The 14,095-nt window shown below is 39.9% G+C and overlaps 2 pseudogenes; both read right to left on the bottom strand.

Annotated features, from left to right (window-relative positions):
• Positions 1-2,219: 2,219 nt before the first annotated feature.
• LOC147431934 (uncharacterized) lies at positions 2,220-9,535 on the bottom strand (annotated as a pseudogene).
• A 5-nt stretch (positions 9,536-9,540) lies between these two features.
• On the bottom strand, positions 9,541-11,506 carry LOC147431933 (uncharacterized; annotated as a pseudogene).
• Between the last annotated feature and the right edge of the window lie 2,589 nt (positions 11,507-14,095).

The raw sequence follows: 14,095 nt of genomic DNA, 5'->3' as shown, positions 1-14,095 counted from the left end.
GGCAGAGCTTTTATTGCTACATCATAAAGGAACCAAACAAAGCAAAGATGAAAACACTGCAATCGCACCAACCACACATCCGATAAATGTTACAAAATCAACCCTTGTGTGCATTGTGGTAAAAATAATCGTGGGTCTAATTGGTGTATGTACAAAGATAAAAACAAAGATAAAGGCAAAGTCAACATCACTTGTTTGCATATGCTTGAAAATTAAGTACATACATTTCTTGAATACACCATGCAAGAAAATTTCCTTTATTTCAAACAGAAATTGTGTGTCACAAAACCATTTCGTGTCTTACTCATTGAAGAATTACATAATCCACCATATGCTAGACATAGAGGGTTTGTTGCTACTTCTCAAAATTTATGTCGTGATTTTTATTGGTCAACTCTATAAAAAGTGATGTTAAAGAGTATGTTTCATCTTGTTTAATTTTCTAAAATATTAAAGCAACAACATGTAAGAAATTAGGTTTGTTACATCCTCTACCTATTCTCGAAAGACCTTGGGAACACATTTCTATGGACTTTGTGTTACTGGTTTTCCACTCATTGTTCACAAACATGACATGATTTGGTCTGTTATTGATCGTTTTTCTAAGCAAGCATATTTTCATTCCTTGCAAGAAAACTTTCACTGCGCGTCAAGCTGCACTTCTCTTTTTAAAAGTTGTTTTTCCTCATCGTGGTTTGCTAAAAGTAATCATATTTGATAGAGATTTCAAATTTTGTAGTGCTTTTTGGACTACAGGTTTTGAAAATCTTGGCACTACACTTGAGTTTACTTTTGCATTCCATCCTGAGTCTAATGGTCGAACATAATTCACTAATTGCACTATTGTTGATTTATTAAAAAAATATGTATCTTCTCAGTCCAAGAAGTGGGATGATTACTTGCATATTTTACAATTTGCTTATAACAATATCACTCACTCTGCTACAAGTAAGTATCCACTTGAGATTGTGTATGTTCATTCTCTTCATACTCCTACTTCAAGAGTTTCTAACATTATGTCTACTGTTGATACTTTCACTATAAATTTTCATGAAATTTTATAAAAGTGTACACTCTGCTTTAAGGATTCACAAGAACTGTACACTAAGCATGATAATAAGCATCACAAAGCATATGAATTTAAAGAAGGAGATTATGTTATGCTTTGAATTGAAAAGATAAGAATTAAAAGTGTTGATAGAAATGTTTTTATCAAGCTTGCTCCTCATGAGGAGGAGTGTCGCGAGAAGGCGAGCGAAATATTTCGAGCGATGAAAAAAATCGAGCGAATTCAAAAGCATAGAGTATCTCTTTTAAATCCATGGCCTAGTTCTAACTTTGTAACACGACAAATTGATAAAAAAATAGACTAATATAATGCAAAAAAAAGATGAGACCATTAATCTTGCAAGCTTGAACCATGTCAGAATTTTATAGACCCAAAACATTCTCTATTATCAAAAGAGTACATTGCAAAGTCTACAAACTGAAACTCCTAGTTCTAACTTTGTAGCACAACAAAGTGATATAAAATAGACAGATATAATGCAAAAAAGACAGTTTCATTAATCTTGCAACCTTGAACCATGCAAGAATTTTATGGACCCAATTCATTCTTTATTGTCAAAAGAGTACATTGCAAAATCTGCAAACGGATATCGAGGTATCAGGAATATAGTGCTACATGATAGAATTTGTACGCCTCATGCCAAATGCTCAAAAATAAGACTTACTCTCTGCTATGTAAATAAGCAGTGTGGAGCCCCGTCGATGCACCAAGTAAAACATTGAGGTGTCAAACTACACACATATAATACAAAAGAAGTTATTTTTGGAAAAAAGGAACACACCTTACATAAACTACAAAAGAGAAATACAAGCTACTTGAACTCTGTCTCCTCTTGCTTCCATGAAGCCGTAGGGAGTGTGATGAAGCACTACTATCCGTCGATAAATATGCATGTCAGAAGCAACACAGAAGCTTTCTACCCATCAAGGTGTATCACCTTAATTGCAAAACATCACATGAGTGATTTGTATACTTCAAATGTGAACCTCAAATACAAACTTCAAAGTGGTTAGAGACTACAAACCTGCAAAAGAGGCCATGATTAACAACCAACCCAAGTCCAATAAAGTGTTCCATGCGAGATGAATTCCCGCACGAACATGATCCTCCATGATCCTATCCCACATGGGCGGGACACCATAGCCACTCATCAATCCTCCATATGGAAGGTCGAGGAAAATAAAATCTGCAGCCCAAACAACTGACTTGCTATTTCGCCTATAAACAAGATCACTTGGCCGGGCCACGAGCATATGAATCATAGCCCAAGATGGAGACCTAACTCCCAATTGAAAATCTCCAGGAATGGCAATGTAGTCCCCAATGACATCAATACATTGATCAAAATCATGTCTACTATGACCATGCATTGAGACATTATCTGAATAATCAAATGAAAAGACACGACGCAATTGACAAGATCCACCAATATCTGAGAAAGAAACGGCACAAAACTAAAAAAAGAAACATAATAATTGACTATAAAGTGTAATGATGTTATTAAGTACGAGAAGTACTACCATGTGAGGATGGCATAGCCTCCTCGACCAACTCATCTGCAACAGTGTCTGCTATAACTTCCTTTCCTTTTTGAGAAATCCCTTCTCAATGAAAATACTTGAGAATAAACAAGTGTATACATTTCAAGGCAAAAGATGTGGATAAGGTTTTGTATCTCTACCTGAAGATGTTACTCGTACTTGTGTAGCTGGTCTAGGAGGAAGCCCTGCATCCGCGGCTCTCGATAAACCTAGGACATAACTACCTCCAATCGCAACTCTGAGATCTCTCTCACAAGCTAGAACATGGCCTTTCTCCATGTCAATCCACCAATGGCAAGCTTCAATCTCCCATGAGGAAAGCTTATGTAACTTCTCTGAATACATACATGAATCGGGCATCTTCAATTCTATCCAGTTTATAGCAAGTAGTGGAATCAAAGGAAGAATCTTTCACGACACCAAAAAGTTCAAGAATCTTGACAAAAACAACAATGGATACATTATTCTTACACTTCTATAAATAAAATTTATTTAATTACATAATGCCTTGAAAAAAAAAATATGTATGCCAATCTTTGTGCAGCCATACACAAAGTGTCAAGCTTTTTGAGGGCTTGTTTATCAGCATCTTTTGTTCTCATTTCCAAAGATACTTCCAAAGGGAAGAGATGTGGCCTAGCCTCAAGCTTTATCTCCTCAAAATAGAACATAAGGGTACAATCAATTGACAATACAATATCTCCACATGTACCCAACATATATGTCACCAACTGTGAGGCTCTGTCTCATAGACCCTAGCCAAGAGACCCTCCCTACAAAGCCAGCTTGAGTAGACATAAAAACAAATTGAAGAACAATTTAATACTTGATTCAAAGCATTAAGAGCTAGTGAAAGGAAAAGTCCCACGTTATATAAGCAACATCTCCTTTTTTGATGCCATATGTTATCCTAGTGAGATTGTCCGCCTCTAAAAGAGATAACCATAACAACGTGTTTTGTATTGGAGCATCCAAAATAGCAATTAAGTTAATCTTCTCTCATGTTGCCCAACTTCCAAGACCCCACCGCAATGATAAGACTTTGCCAAGCCAATCCAAACCCAAGTGTGGATCCACAATGTTAAGAAGCTTACGAAACAAAAAAATATGTTCATCAGATGTGTGTAATTAAAAACCATACTATGAACACAACAAAACTTACAAACATAAAAGAATACCTTTCCAATCTTGTCACTATACTTTGTAGTGAGGTCATGAAAAATTTTCTCCTCCTCTTTCTTTAAATCTTCTATAGCCAAGCTTTCACGAGAGAGTTGATCAACCCTTATGTTATATTCCTTGGTCATTTTCACCTATCGAAAGCTTAAGGAATTAACAATCATTGCAAAATTGTATGTATTGAATATAAAAGACAGAAAAAAAATCACTCACATCATACACAAGACGTGCAAGATATTTTCGTGTCAATGGATACCAAGGTTCCTCACCCTTATAGTAATATTTTCTGACATCTGCTATCAATTTTTTATCTTTCTCTGGCAAGGCTTTTAAGTATACATTAAGATTGGCAGCACAAATGTGAGTCAAATTCACAATCTCATCCCGAAGATGAGTAGTGACAAGAGAATGGGAATTCATGCTATTCACACACAAAAAAAATCATTCAAAATTTCATATTTATTTAAAAGACAAGGTTAAAACTCAAGTTCTCACAAAAACAACAAAGAGAACTTACAAGTTCATTCTTTGTAGACTGCTGAGCAAGGCAATCTTTGGCACTCTGGTAGGATCGATGATAGTACAAAGAACTCTGCAATGCTTATCTTTTGACGTGGAAAATTTTTCTTTAATGGCTTGAGTCCATGCCACTGTTCCTCGATGATTTCCCTCCCAAACAAAAAACATGTGACCGATAAAATCTGACAACTTTGGTTATTTTGCAACTCCATTTTGAACTCCTCATTGACCTCATTCCACAGTGGATCCCACTTCTTCATAACCTCATCTACATAAGATTTATTGTTCAAATGTATAGCAAAAAAAAATTCCAAGTAGATTGCAAAGTAAAACTGAAAAATAATTCTCACCTGTGACCTTTTTTTCTTCTTTTTGACATGTCCACAAGGAAACAATGAAGAACCCCTTTTCTTGCATGTAGCCTTCTTTAGCAAAAGTTGACTTCAAACCACTCAAATCGTCTCTTAAACCTCAAACTCTTGCATATGGATAGTGGGGGACTCAAAGCAGCTAAAGAGTTTAGTGGAAGCCAAAATATATGCACCTTTATGCGTAAATGCATTGGATTCATCTTTTGGCTCACTAGCTGCAGTAACCTCATCTCTTATCTCCCAAGGAACTATCTGAAAATTACTTTCTTCAACCGCTAAGATGGGATCTACCTCATGTAATGAACCTTGTCCCATCTCCGATGACATCACATTGTCCTCAAGCAAACCCTAACTGGTTCCCATTTCCGTGCTCGACACAGAGCTGATTTGGTTTGTAGAATCATATGCTCCAATTGGCAAGGTACAAGTACCCTCTTGCTAGAACGACCTCTAGATCTTGGATTGCAACAATGCATAAGGACACAAAAGAGTTTAGAAAACCAACATTGACATAACTTCTAGTGAGCTAAAATAATAAAAAATTTGGACATGGTCTCCTTTGTATATTGGACAAAATTTCCAATAGTACATAAGGATCGTTAGGATTCACCTCACTTAAGGATTTAAAACATTTAGAAAAGAAATTAAAATAACACTGCAAACAGAAAGCCATTCAATGCTTGCTACTTCCAAAAATTGTACCTGCACAATCAAACTCACCATGAAATACACAATGAAATAAGGGGTCTGTGTTGACGCAGATCACTTGAGCTACTTTATAACAAAGCTTCATGGCGAATCTAAATCCTTAAGTAAGTGCATCCTCACAATGCAATTTTCACAAGTGTGGCAAATGGCAACAAATAACCACGTGGCCCCAGTCAGCACAAGTCTATCATTGTGTCCAAAAACTATCCTACCTAGTAGATGACTTGCAACTAGAAAGCATTTCCTCTGCATGTCCCCAATTGTATGATGCAATCCGAAGGGATCTGCGTTGACACAGATCCTTGGGCACCATCAATAAGATATTTCAAATGTATTGGGGGGCAATTGTTACATTTAATCTATTGCCCGATGGAGTTTGAATCGGAGCTCATATGTGGTGTGGGTGCTTCAAATATAAGGCAGCAATTGTGAAGGAAAAGGTTTTGCAGAGGATGGTTGTGTTGTTGCAGAGTATGCACGCAAGAGGTGCAAGCTGCTGTGGTGACACTCTTCTTAAATATTTCAGCTCTAGATGCAAACAAGGTAGAGATTGGATGCGTGTTTGACTGTGTGCGTAAGAGAGAGAGGGAGGGGAGAGGAAAATGAGAAGTCGAAAGTGTGTGTTCCATTGATTTTTTTGGACCCCTACACTAATCCGGTTTAAAACGTGACAATCATTAATGCAGTGTGAGGGGATCTGCGTTCCCTTGGACTATTGCAGATCTCTTGACGCAGTCTCCTTGTTGACGTCATCATGCAGTCCATGATAATTGGGGTCAAGGGGAAAGGGGGGACTCGTGAGTGCAGTTGGAACTCAAGAAGAGAAACCGGTCGCAATGGGAGCTGTCACAGCGTCGAGCGTTCTTTCTCTCGTGCCCCCCACCGGAGCTGTGTCGGTTCTTTCTCTCGTGCGCCAACTCAATAAGAACCCCATGAAATGGCATTGAAGTCGACATAGCAAGTTGTTCATTAAGGCTTAACATTAAAGCAACCGGAAGAAGAATATTAAGCCTTACACAGAAGCAATCCGAAGGGATCCGCGTCGACGCAGATCCCTTGGACTGTGTGCACACTGCATAAGAGCGCCATGAGAAAGGCATGGTTGTGAGCGGTGTACCTGCCATGTGAGGAGGTGGACGACGGGACGAGGCTGGAAGACGGGGTGAGGACCAAGAGGAGCTTGGGAGCGATCTGCCATAGATTCTCCACTTCTGCAACACTCTCTCACTCTCTCTCACACTGCCATAGCCACAGTCACAGTAACTGCCAGGGCCACCACCACATTATACGTCCACGTTTTTTGGCTTGAATTTGACACCTACGAGTGGATGCAAGTAGGGTAAAGGGGCCAGGTTTAGGCCACCTAAGGGCTTGGGGTGGTTTAAGCATCAAAAAATTAGCATTTTTGAAAATTTAAAATTTTGATGAGTTGCTCCAAGTATCATTTCACAGGAGGGGATAGGGTCCAAGTGTTGGCAGATAAGGAAGATGAGGTGAAAATTGAAAACTAAAATCTCTTTGTAATAAAAATGGGAGTGAAAGGGAAGGCTTGGCTCCCCTTGTAGATGTGCTTGGTCAGTGCAACCTTGGTGTGCTAGCCACCCGTGAAAAGGACGGCCAATGACCATGCATGTGCCCTATCACGCTTGCTTAATGAGCCACTCAGTTGCGAACACCTGTCCGAAAGCAATCTACCTCTCAGCCGGTGTGGCTCCGATTAAACAGGATCACATGCAACGCGTGAGGACTCCATAGCCACTTCACTCACAAGCCAGAGTCAGACCCTCGCGTGCAGGGCTTGCAAAGGCTTTGAACTTCATCGCCTCCCTAGCTTCGCAGTGCTTCTACTTGCATGCGCTGCCTCCGTAACTTCGCTATCTCTGTGCATAGCCATCTCCGCCAAGCCTTATAAGCTGTGCCAGATTAGCTCGTCTCCTCAGAAATGTTGCGCCCAAGAGTCTCCCACTCCTTTATCGCCCACCAGCTTGGCAGTCCCCACATCCGGTTCTAGACCTCAACGTATTCTCCATTATTTGTGTTATGTTGGCATTAGCATGTTAGTCAATGTTTGCGACATTGAGTCTTTTTGCATTATCAAAGACTCTCCATTATCTGTGCAGCTCTCCATTTCTTCCGTTCTTGGAGGTTCTCTCTCAACAAATCCCGTCCCCTGGCCGAGGCGAGTACCCCCGACAGCACTCTGGTATTTCTCTCTTGGCAACGGCTCCTTCACTCCTGCGCCTTCTATTATCCTCGACGGTACTTTTTTTCTGTTTTTCTTTCCACCAATGGCTTCTTCATATTATCTGTGTTTGATTCCTGGTGTGTTTGCATGCATGCTTTTTATTTTGCTGCAAACTGTCAACATATCTGGCTTTTTATTTTTGCAGGGAAATGACTTGAAATTGGTTGTTAGTGTGTGCACGCGCATCCCTTTGAGCAAGGAAACATGCGACAGCAAATAAGAATTTACGAGCCACGCTACACAAATCAAAACGGGGTGTATGAGAACTTGCTATGTTAAAAATGTGAAGTCAGAGTTTGTGAGTATCCACTCACTCAGCAATTGTGAATCTAATGTCTCCTAAATGTGAACTGATTATATGGTTTTCTGCTGCTTTTCCTATGACTATGAAGTATTGGGGTATTTTTTAAGGTAGCTGAATGTCTTTATATTTTCTATGTGTTTATAGAAACCTTTGCATTCTTCAGAGACCATTGTCAGAGTGTGTAAGTGTCCCACTCAGCAATTGTGAAGTTATGTAAAAAAGAACCAATGAAACAATGGGTATTTTAGGGGAAGTTGACCGTTTAAATTTTTGGTAAGAGTAGGACTTACAATGATAAAGCATGACATTCCCAAAAGCATACGTCAAACCCAAAAAAGATGAAATCTTTACACTGGGAATTGTTTGGGAAGATGATGATTGGATATTTGGGTAAGTGATGCATATATCAGGAGCATATGTTGGGAAAGTATTCATAAAGAGTCCAAAAAGTAGCTAGTGAGGATTATCTTTGTAGCAAAAAAGTAAATCTGGCTATAACATATCAATCCGAAAATAAGTGAAATTAACTATCGAGCAAAAAGGTGGAAATGTGTGGGCTCAAACAGAAGATAGCTGACGTTGTCGTGCGTGACGTAATTTTTCCATTCTTTGTCTACGCGCCAATGCATGATAGAACTGATCTACATGAAGTGGCCTTAGGAATAAACCTTGTGAAGATCCACCTTCCCATAAAACAGAGTGTAGACGTGTCTCGAAAGCTTGTTGTTGCTCCTCCCAATTCTTGTGTGACTGTTTGGCAGCTTGTGCTTGTAGTCGTCTTTGCCTTGCTGTCTCTTTATCTGCTATTGCTTGTGCTTTTTTCTTCTCCCTCTCCAAGCGCTTTGTTTCCTTCACCATGGCAATCTCTTCCTTTTTCGTTGTCTTAGCCCTCATACTTTCCATGTATTGAGTAGAAGTGAGAATTAAGCTGTTGGTGTAGTCAACAAAGGCTTCTCGATTTACTTGTCTCACACAAATGTCTGTTGATGGTATGCGCAAGAGATTAATGATGTGTCTATTTTGATTCAGTGGCTTTTCTTGATTTGGGAGAGCAGGGTTGGCATTTTCATCTCCAATTTGTGTCGCGGACTGGCTCCTGAAATCTGAACTTGGACCATTGTGGGTTGCATAAGCACCTAATGAAGGAATATTTGTTTGATTCACATTCATTGTGTGTATGGGATGGCTCCTGGAATCTGACCTTGGACCATTCCAGGTTGCTTGAGAACCTAACAAAGGAATATTTGATTTATTCACATTCAATGTGTGCATGGGTTGGCTTCTAGAAACTGACCTTGAATCATTGTTGCCTGATAGAGTAACTATTGAAGGAATACTTGACTGATCCATACTATCTTTGTGCATGGACTGCCTTCTAAAATCTGACCCTGAAACATTGTTGCCTGCTAGAGTAACCAATGAAGTAAGAATGGGCTGATCCTCATTGACTGTGTGTGCATTAGAGGGGGTATAGATGATCTTATGTGGCCCATCTTGGAATCTGGAAACATCTTCCCCTTCCATAAGCTGTGTAAAGGTTATTACTTGCTCTGTTTGCACATGTTCTTTTAAGATGTCCTCCTCTACTTGGGCAGCCATATTATTTAAGGCGAAAATTGCCTCATCTTCACTGTTTGCATACATTGGTGTGCTTGGCACTTGTAGATCATGTGGCCCATCTTGGAATTTGGAAACATCTTCCCCTTCCATAAGCTGTGTAAAGGTTATGACTTGCTCTGGTTGAACATGTTCTTTTAAAATGTCCTCCTCTACTTGGGCAGCCATATTATGTAAGGCGAAAATTGCCTCATCTTCTCTGTTTGTATACATTGGTGTGCTTGGCACTTGGGAAACATTCTCGTCACAGTTTGAAGGTAGAACCTCTGACCTTAACCGGGTTGTTACATCTTCATCATCTGATCCCACTGCTGTTGTTGTATCCTCAATCAAGATGATATAATTGCTAGGCATGCCTTCAAAGCGAACAGCCATTGCATTCAATGGCCATATTCCTGTTGCACGAAAGCCGGCTTTGATGTTAGATTCTATGAAACTAGACTGAATAGCCTTGGCGACTAGTGATGCAAGTTCTGTCTTTGTAGCTTGCCTAGAAGCTGATTGTTGCTGCCAAATATCTCTTTCTTTCCGAAACTGAACTTTCAATGATTTAAAAACACTCACATCCAAAGGCTGAAGCTTATGTGAAGTGTGGGCAGGTAAAGTGATTATGTCTATTCCTGCATTATGAGCTTTTGCAACCACATCTAGTGAAACATGACTACCATGCCCATCGAGAATGAGAAGATGTCTTTTGCCTTTGCCCATTGTTTGAGTTATGGCATTGTCAAAATGCTCCAACCATGCTTGGAAAAGCTCTCCTGTCATCCAAGCCTTTTTTTGCATAGCCATGGCTGCTCCTGGTTTGCAATGCTAAATGTAATTCATGGTGATGCGGCTGCCCTTGAAAATGTAATAGGAGGGTATAGCTTGGCCTACAGCATTAACACAACACAGCACGGTCATCCACTCGCGTGAATCGCATGTGATCTCGTACACCGCCTTTGCTCCTTTCTTCGCCAATACTTTCATACCCTTGTCCCTAGACCCTTGAAAGCCGGTTTCATCGGCATTCCATATGTTAGTAGGTGGATAGTGATGCTTTGCATATAACTTTTGAAGGTTTTCGTGAAGTGTCTTCACTATCTCTGGTCGGAACCTGCTAGCTCTTGACTGGTCTAAGCCTTCAGACACTCGAAAAACTAAGTTAGGATGTCTTCTCCGAAAACCCTCCCACCAGCTTTTCCCAGGGATTCCATTTTAGAATATAGTATGCCTTGTTTGACATATTTCAGCAACCTTTAGTTTGACATCAAGAAATGATACACCATGACCAGCCTCGCACTTAAAAAATATCCATTGTAAGAGGGCTTCTTCCTCTACATCGCTGAGTTGTGTTGGTGGACCTTTCTTCTTCTTTTGGGTCCTGCCTTCTTCCCAATTTGTAATAGCTGATATGCTTATACCAAACTGTAGAGAGCATTTGCGCAATGAAAGGCCCTCTTCTCGTGCTTGAAGCGCTTTTTCCATATCATGTTCTGTCCATGTGAGAACTGCTCGTCTTTTGTTCTTTCGAATAGGCATTGGTGTGCCTTCTTCATCTTCTAGGGGCAATTGACTTGAGGTTTCTAAAGAAGCTTTGGTTGGAGTGGAGGTAGATACCTGTATTGGAAACTTGGGCTTTGCTTGTTTTATTAGTGGTGGTCGTTTGCGTGAAGGTAGTGTTTGCCTTGTGGAATGTTTGGCTGTTGAGAAAAGCCTCTTATTGTGGTTGCTTTTTCCATGCTCCTTTGAGGGCGGTTGAACGTTGACTTGACCCTTCCTTGGATTCCTTCCATCCCTTAATGAAGATTGAACATTGACATTACTTCGTTGTGTTGGTGTAAATCGCACTCTCTTTTTACACCTTTGAGGAGATGCAGCTACTGATATTTGTTTGAGACGTGTCATATGTGGATCTATGCCTTTTTTTGCTGTTGGTGTAGCCTCAACACATTCTTTTCTTTTCGCCATACCTATCAATGAAATGACAACAGAAGAGATAACTCACTAGCATGATTGAAACTGAATAATAACATTCTTGTGTATTGCAAAATTCTGATCATATTCAGCCAATGAAAAGAAGTGATCATTTTATAGAATGGCAGATGCTAAACAAACAATAATTAACTTAAGCATAACCATGTTGTGACTATAAACCAGTCATGTAATCTCGTAATGACAAAACTAAGTACTTACTTGAGAGATTCGAAGCAGATCAATCCGATATGTTTTCTAAAAGGTAAGAATACTCCTTAATGGAAAATTTTCTTTTGGGAGGGGGTTTAGGGGGAGTCGTTTTGGGACTGTGTTTCTCCTCTCGTTTAGGAGATGTTGCTGAAAGTTTGGGGGATATGAAAGGAGCCCTTTTCCGAGGGAGTCTGCACATAAAAACTGGCAGAACGTGTACTCTTCCGCACCAGCAAACTCTCCCCCCGTTCTTGTGCAACAAAAGAGAAGTACATAAAAGACCTTCAAGTTGTGGATATCTGTCAATCAAACATGCCTTGCATTCGCATGGAGCAGTTGAGGCCATTTTGTTCTGGTTTGCATTTCTTTAGTAAAGCCTTTGGAGGAAGAAATGCGGGTTGTTGTTGTTGCTAACAGCCTGTGAGGGTTGTGGGGAAGATATGGTGATTGTAGTTGCTGCTCTGCGTGTTGTGGGTTGTGGGAAAGAAGTGTAACTGGCTATAAATTGTGGGGAAGATTGTGTTGCTTATTGTGAGTATTGGGGAAGAAGTGTTGGCTACTGATGGGTCTTGAAGAGCTTGGAACGTCTTTGGCTCTGGCTCTCTTTTCTTCCTCGTTGTTTCTTACGAAATCATAATTGCTGATGAAGGTCTTTAATGTGCAGGTGTGCGATTATGATGATGCAGATCCAAGACATATAAGGAAAAGAGTTGGCGCTAGTCATTTCCATGGGCCGGCCAGATTCGAGTGCCATCGTGTGTCAGCTAGAGAATTATTTTTCACTTTTAATGTTCTGGAAAGGCTTCTATAATGAGACAATATGTACTTTCCTCCTTTCCACTGCCCACGTTGTAAAAGTCATCCACTCTTGGTTTAAAAGAGATTTATTATTGGCCCTTATGAGTCTCAAAAAAATGTCCCATTATTGGGCCCCGGTTTTTTAATGGCCCCTTTACCCTAGAGGGGGCCACTTTTGACACCAACACCTGGCGATGCAGGAGGACTTTTTGCATTAGCAAAATATAAGTTAGGTACTTCTGCTGGTGGGGACTTCCACGTATCTCTATGATTACAAAACAAATGTTGGCGCAAGATTCCAGCTTGCGCAGGCCCTGGCTCCTCAAAGAGGATGGTGAGCATCACCTCTTTGGGTTGTGCCTTTGATGCTACCCTCGATGGGAACCTTGATCTTTCCACAGTCGTTGGCACCAGCTCTACTCCACCGATCAGTGGCAACACTCAAAATCAAAACTAACTTGTTATTCATTTTGAGTGGCAAAACTCAAAATCAAAACTTACTTGGACCTAGCTTATTGCTAGGCTCCAACTTTAATTTCATTTTCTTTCGGTATTTCTTGCAGATGTTTCCTAAAAATGGCCGGCTCAAATTTGGCCAAGAAGGTTCTCAAGCCGGTTCAAATTATGGAATTTTTAGTTATAATATGAAATTCCTAGTGTGATTATCCCTCTCAAATTTAGAGTTAGCCAGCTCATATGCGTGTAAAAAGGTTCCAAAGTCGGGTCCACAAAAAATGTTTCCTAAGCTGCATAGAAGTGTATATTAGAATTTTTAAAATCTCAAGCTATACTAGAAGATCTTATTTCGGCAATCAAAAAAGATAATATAATAAAACCTCAATAATAAGAGAATCCTCTTCAGAAGATATTCTGCTCTCAAAATTGAAAAAACTTTCTTTACTCATCATTTCGAGAAATTCGACTCTTCAATGCGATGCATTAATGAGCCAAAAAGGATAAAGGTTTTTGAAATAGTATGATTTTGTTTAGTGAAGCATTGTCCTAAGGACTGTTTTTTTAAGAGTATTCTTCACAATGTCTAGGCATATTACTGTTTTTGGCCCTTCTAAATCACAGAAGCTTGCCATTATATCTCATAAAAGACATATTGAACTTTCCACTGCTAATATTAGAAGTCATTTTGCATTGGATACATTAATGTTTAGCCTTCATTCATTGACCCTATCTGGTGAGCAGGTGAAGTTAGAGGTGATTGCAACCAGCACTGGCGAAGAAGGGTATTTGCTTGATCATGAATACTGTCAGTTCTACAAAGTTCTTGGTGCCGGTAGCTCTGAGGCTCCTATCCCCTTAGATTCAGATCTAGATGAACCCTCAAAACCTATCACAAGTGTAATAGAAATTATCCGAGCACTACCTATATAGAGTCAATTGTTTCATTCCCTTGATCAGATCAGAGACATTGTCAAAGTAAATGAGTTGCCTACTTATTATGATGGATATGTGGCATTTGAGCTTCCAGCTATAGGTGACTCTTCTGGAATGACAGGGATGGAACAATGACACGATAGTCATATGTGGACAGAGTTCGTCACTTGTAGTTCGATTCATTTA

The sequence above is a fragment of the Adiantum capillus-veneris genome, chromosome 21, assembly GCF_014529385.1.
Source record: "Adiantum capillus-veneris isolate H3 chromosome 21, ASM1452938v2, whole genome shotgun sequence".
Classification (NCBI taxonomy): domain Eukaryota; kingdom Viridiplantae; phylum Streptophyta; class Polypodiopsida; order Polypodiales; family Pteridaceae; genus Adiantum; species Adiantum capillus-veneris.
Note: the sequence above shows the minus strand (reverse complement) of the source record. Positions and strands in the feature narration are given on the sequence as shown.